Source organism: Limulus polyphemus, unplaced genomic scaffold, assembly GCF_000517525.1.
Source record: "Limulus polyphemus unplaced genomic scaffold, Limulus_polyphemus-2.1.2 Scaffold1009, whole genome shotgun sequence".
NCBI lineage: Eukaryota > Metazoa > Arthropoda > Merostomata > Xiphosura > Limulidae > Limulus > Limulus polyphemus.
In genome coordinates, this window is record NW_013666619.1 from 12,969 (window position 1) to 19,547 (window position 6,579).

The window sequence follows — 6,579 nt, forward strand, 5'->3', positions numbered from 1 at the left end:
CAAAGCACACCCGTTTATACAAAACAGGTGTGTATGTGTGTTTTGACGAACAAATGCTCAAAACAATTTACAGACCATAATAAAAACTCGTACATGTTTGTCTTATCGTATGCTACCTTCTCTGTTACTACTCGGGCGTCTACTAAATAACTACTTCATGCATGTAGACAATAACATTAATATAGAACAGTAAGTAAATAATCTGGACAAGACTGTATGTTATCTTTCAACTAGAGTATTTGTAATATCGTTTAGCGGTTATTATTTCAAAAAATGCAAGGTGAGGCTTAACATTAATATAGAACAGTAAGTAAAGAATCTGGACAAGACTGTATGCTATCTTTCAACTAGAGTATTTGTAATATCGTTTAGCAGTTATTATTTCAAAACATGCAAGGTGAGGCTTAACATTAATATAGAACAGTAAGTAAAGAATCTGGACAAGACTGTATGTTATCTTTCAACTAGAGTATTTGTAATATCGTTTAGCAGTTATTATTTCAAAAAATGCAAGGTGAGGCTTAATGGTTAGCGTAAGCGAACTCTGAATCCGATAATTCAAGGTTCGCGTCTCGTTGTTGCAAAATATATTGTGCACTTTGGGACCGTTGGTGCGCTATAAGAGTGACGGTCAAATATCACTATTTAGCGGACAATAGTAGTTCAGGAGTTGGCGGTGGACGCTGTTGACCATCTGCCTTATCTATTACTTTGAAATTAGAGACGGCTATGCGCAAATAGCTCTTTGTGTAATTTAAAACAAAAAAAGGCAGACAATTAGGTCCTTGAATCGTAGTTTATTGTAGGTTTTTCTTGATTACCCATAGATTTGAACTGAGCACCACTACGTTCAAAAAGCAAATGTTCTTTTCAGGAATTCAGTCACTGAGACGTCATGATCACCTAGTTGAAACAACAATTCAATCTAGAGAAGAACAGAACCACATACCAAACTACATTTGCAACATAGTTCTTTGAACTATTGATCATTTGACAGTTTGACGCCTACTGTTCCTGCTTTCCAAGGTGCTTACAGTGGCCAGGTAGACAGGAATTACACATTGATCAATAAATATAATGAAAGACTGTAAAACAAAGCCTTGTCCCATCAGATATGTGTATATAACGCGTACTCATGAATCAAAGCAATGCTGAAGATAACATACAATTAAGTAGTAGCTTAGGGCGCGTTACATAAAATGAAACTGGCCGCAAAGATTCTAGTACAACAGGTAAACATAGCCATACACAATATCTGCTCTGTAGCCAAGTAAAAGTCTTCGATGATCTAAGTAATAGGTAGTCACTGAATGGGTCAGAGAAACGGCAAGCATTTGGAGAAGTAGGATTTACTAGTCGTTACTATTTAACACAATTAACAATCCTGTTACGCATTTACCTCTCTATAGCGAGTTATTTTAAATCCCTTAATAACCTTTAGATATTGCCATATGCCGTTGAGGCTTGGTTTGTAAATTGGCAGCGATTTTATTACTCCAGCACAAGAAGAAAATACCAGGTCTAATTTTTGTTGACGCTGGCTTTGTTTTTTCACTGTTTTTATTGACACTGACCAAGGACCACTAGAGTAATTCTATGAGATGCAGCAACAACGTTTCTAACATGTGATAGAGCAGAAATGGGATCATTATTCCATTTGTCTAATATGTCTCTGAATTTTAGTATTATCTTATCCATGTCTTGACTTGGGCTTATTTTGAGCCTCAGGTAGAACTTGACCAGCACTGTTCCAGACGTAAACTAATGATGGCCAACTTAGGATTGATTGGCACATGTGAGCTGTACAAAATGAATTGTTAATACATCCTATGAAACAGAGGAGTTAGCCACTAATGACAAACACACTTTTTCCAAACTAGCAGCCAATCTTTAACTACTACTGTACATACTGTCTGCTCAGATCAAAAAAAGATCTGCCATCACTCTGCTGGAACTAATTACTGATTTTTAAAGCGGGAAAGTCGACAAAAGTCTCAGAAGAGATTGACACTACGATGCTCTACAATTATGAGCTAATCTCAATATGCTAGTCTGACAACAACAATCGTCATAGAGAGCCCAACACGAAATTCAAGGGATAAGGTAACTATTAGCAACAACACCTCTCACTGAATGAATGAAGCAACTTAGCTGGCGAACAGAAAGAAAAACTAACTTACTGTTAGATATCACCAAAACTTTGGTGTAGCCAGATAGCCAAACTGGTGAAAAATCAAGGACGGACGACCTGATGAACCAGAAAAATGTCCACAATTTTCTTGAATTTGAGTTCTTTCATAGCCGTTTTAAATAATTAGAGTTTCCACATAATTTTCAATGTTCGCTGACTGTGAACATTAGTGACAGTCTCTGAATAGTATGTTTATTGTCTTGGTATAGCTGAAATTGGAATACTAATTCATTAACAACAACTATTTTAAAAGGGGTTAGCACAGAAACTGCAGTTACTTATACCAAAGAAATTCATCACTGTTTGAAAACGTAATTACTAAGCCACCAAGAAGGAACTGTTGATAAGCTTTACCTTTGTTAAAGGATTAAAATCCTAAGTTTATGGCTTATCAAACAGACTATTTGAATATAATTTATTGCATACTGATGATGTCATCTCAAATGTATCAAAGAAGCCACACTAGCTATAGTATAAACACTGAAACGTAACTTCGTTATTGTAAATGAAAAAATATAAGTTTTCAGGATAAGATTTAAATTTAATCTTATGTGTTTGAATTATCACAAGACTACGTATTATTGTTCTCGATGTATTATATATTTATTTAAACGCTTAAAGTAGAGCATTATTAGAACGTTAGCCAGTTTTAACTGTTCTGCAATATACATAACGTTTCTGTGAATTAGAGCGCAACAAACACTTTAAAGATAAAACAGCTAATTTTATTACACTGGCTTTGTTTTTCGATTGGAAACTGGGATCTCACTTATCTACTCGTGTTACGGTCTAACTAGTTTCTTATTTTAGTTTTGCTTCTGGTTAAAGAGAACTGATACTAGATCAACAGTGAGCAGTAGTGAAATAATGCACATACTTGGCAGAAGCAACAGCTAATTAACAACGAACTTAGAACATACATTAATACAGTGAAAAAGCAATAACTAGAAAATAGTGAAAGAAGAAAGTGTGCAATTACACTGCAGAATTAAAGCCATTCATCGGCAAGTTAAGATTGTTTAGAATTCACTATAAACTAACTGTCAAGTCAATAGAGTGACTGAGATGCAAATATTCATTATATGGAAAATATTGTCAGCCACTGGGTGACTGAAACCATACAAACATGACCTGTGGACTAACTGTCAAGTCAATAGAGTGACTAAAATGCAAATATTCATTATATGGAAGAAGATGTCTGTCACAGGGTGACTGAAACTCTATAAACATCATTTGTGGACTAACTGTCAGGTCGATAGGGTGACTAAGATACTTGTATCAATATCGACTGACTGAAACTACACAAATTTCCTGTGTGAATTAACTATCATGTCAATAAAGTGACTAACGATACATAAGTATTCGTTGTGGAGGCAACTGTCAGTAAGTAGTTTGACTAAAACTGTTAAAGCACATGGCGACTGATAGTCAATGTTTTAACTGAGCCTTAGATTAATGTTATATCTTACATGTTTTAGAGTTCGTAGTAAACTTCTATCGGTTCTTGTACTTTATTGTGTAACAATAGGTTCTGATCATGTAGCAACTGGTTAGGTGTCTTTTTTTGTGTGCCAGTTTTCTTTTATGGTCAGTTTCATTAATATCGTTCTTATAATCAATTCACAGTTCTTGGCTGCGTAACAATAAGATGTGTTTTAAACTGAAAAACGTCAACAGAAAAGTAAAATAATATTAATCTCGCACACAAACAGAAATTATTCAACAGAGTCCAGGGTAATTTCAACCTGGGTACCATGGAGAGTACTCACATGAAGATTCGAATGAGGGTTTGACGAACAGAAAAATTGGCGGGACTGGGCACGGTTTTACTCCCGCACTCTCTGATCTTACCGAGTAGACAAACACCGAAGAAACTGTAACCTAAGGCTAGTAATAAATCAGGCAAGGGGGCAGGTTCGTTCTTATCTAATAGTTGTTTTTCTTCTCGCGTATCCTTACAATGATGGCCTCGCTTGACCAAATTAGGAGTGGCCCAATTACACATGTCATTTCTGTCCTTTGTCCATATCAGTCCCTTCCCTGCTCTTCTCTCTCTGTCTTTTTTTTTTTTTTTTGGTATACAGGATTTACTGGAAATATGTAAGAAATGGGTGTAGTCACTAGACATCGCTTACAAGGTTAGGATTAGTCCATAAATGTCACTTAGTTAGGCAACATGACCCCAAAATGACAAAAATTCTGCAGGTAACCTAAATTTTCGATTGTTCGAACCACCGCTTTCATATATGTCTTTTTTTCCTCTTTTGCCTATTTTAGAGAAAAAAAAGAAATAGGAGAGACCGTTGTCTCAATAACTACCTGGTGCTTGTTCCGGTCACAAGAAAAAATGGAATCGTTCTTCTGATTTGTCCAAATTTATGTACTGTTCTTATTAGTCGTTACGAACCGTTGTCTCAATAACTACCTGGTGCTTGTTCTGGTCACAAGAAAAAATGGAATCGTTCTTCTGATTTGTCCAAATTTATGTACTGTTTTTATTAGTCGTTACGAACCGATGTCGAAATATTTAAACATAATTTTTAAGAATTCTTTTAACGGATACTTCTTTGTTCCAAAACAAATGATGGTCAATGACAGCACCTGTATTAATAAAGGTATTTTACAAATTTATTATAAAATTTAGATTATAAAGCTGGCTAAATTTAAAAACATTTTCCGATTGCAAGGATTCGTTTACCGAGATATTTGTTAAATAAAAGAGCGTTTAGGAGGTCCTCGTATTTCTAGTTATTCAGCATACACCAAAGAATATTTGGATAATACCGGGAAACATTTTCTTATAGCTCAAAAATAGTTCAAATACTAATAAATACTGTTAGAATCTCGAATTACAGTAGAACTGTAGTTTTTATTCCTTAATTATTTATTGTTAAAGGCTAGGCGTGACCAAGCGGTTAGCGTGCCAGGTTGCCGATCTTAAGCTCGCACTAAAGTTTGGGTTGCTATATGCCCCTGAACACTCTCCATTTTTAGGTGTGGGGTGTTGTAACTGTGTAAGCCAATCCTGCGTTTTGGTTAAGAGTAATCGCGTAATAAGCTTTCCTCTGTTAAATTAGGGATGACTACATGTGTCATATAACGTGCTAATCAGGTTGAAAATACCGATACCTTTATTTATCGTCACATGTTAAAGACCAGTTAAAAATCTAAAGAAGTTTTCAATTATCGATGTAGATTTAAAGTAATGTCATGATCCTGTTTTTTATTTTATTTTTGCACTGTCTGTGCACGAAGAATAACATATTTAGTGCAACGGAATGATAATATTTGCTCTGAATGAACATTTTAATATTTAAAACGATTTCATTTTTTCAATACTCGTATTTTCTACACGTATGTAAAAAAAAGAGATTATTTTTAAATTGTTCAAAACAGTACTTCCTATTTCTTTACGTGTAAATATTTTCTCCGTTTAAAATGATCAGCTAAATAACAACGTATTCTATTTAATCTTGCGGATTTTCATTGAATAATATTTTTTTCTGTTTTCCTTAACACCGACATTTGTTATTTGTTCATACGTTTATGTGTTTTTTACACTTGTGAAACATGTCATATTCTGTTTACAAAGTCATAATAATTTGATATTTCCACATGATGTAAATTTGACAGACTCTCAACTGATCAATACAATCTCGAAATCCAAAGTTATATCTCTCTCAATAGAAATCTTTATTTTAATCATGGATTAAGGGCAAGTTTAATTCAATCTTTTCATTTCTATGTTGTCTTTAATTCTTAAAATTTAATGATTACAGGAGAGCAAATATAAGTTTTTATTTATGCAAAAATTTCTACATTATGAAAAGTTTCCAAATAAAGGTTCCTTCCTACATTCTCTGTAAAAAGAAGTCTAAAATGTATTTGTTTCTTCTATATTTTCAATTTAGTTTTTAGTTATTGGTTATTTAAATTGCTTATAAACTTTGATATGATTTCAGATAAAATTGATTTTCTCTTCATACATTACTTTATGATGATGTGTAATGAGTGAAAACGCCAACAAAAACGCGTGAATGTTACTGATATAATAACAATATACTTTTCTCATTCACATAAGACAAAAAATATGTTTCGAATCGTATATAGACTTTGTGTAGCTTAATAGAATAGATGTCGTTGTGCGCTATAATTTTCCAACCAAAGAAACCCACGTTCACACCATGTGAACAGAAAAGTAGAATCCTTGTTTTCTTTAAGGTGAAACCCTAAAAAGTTCTAGGAGCATAAGGAGAATTCGTGCATAATTTCCTTTTACATACAACACAGCTTATAAAAATAAAGTTTATATGATTTCTGTTGATCTGTACTAGTCAAAATGTCAATTCCCTTTATCAAACAAGTAAATATGAACCATATTTTAGATA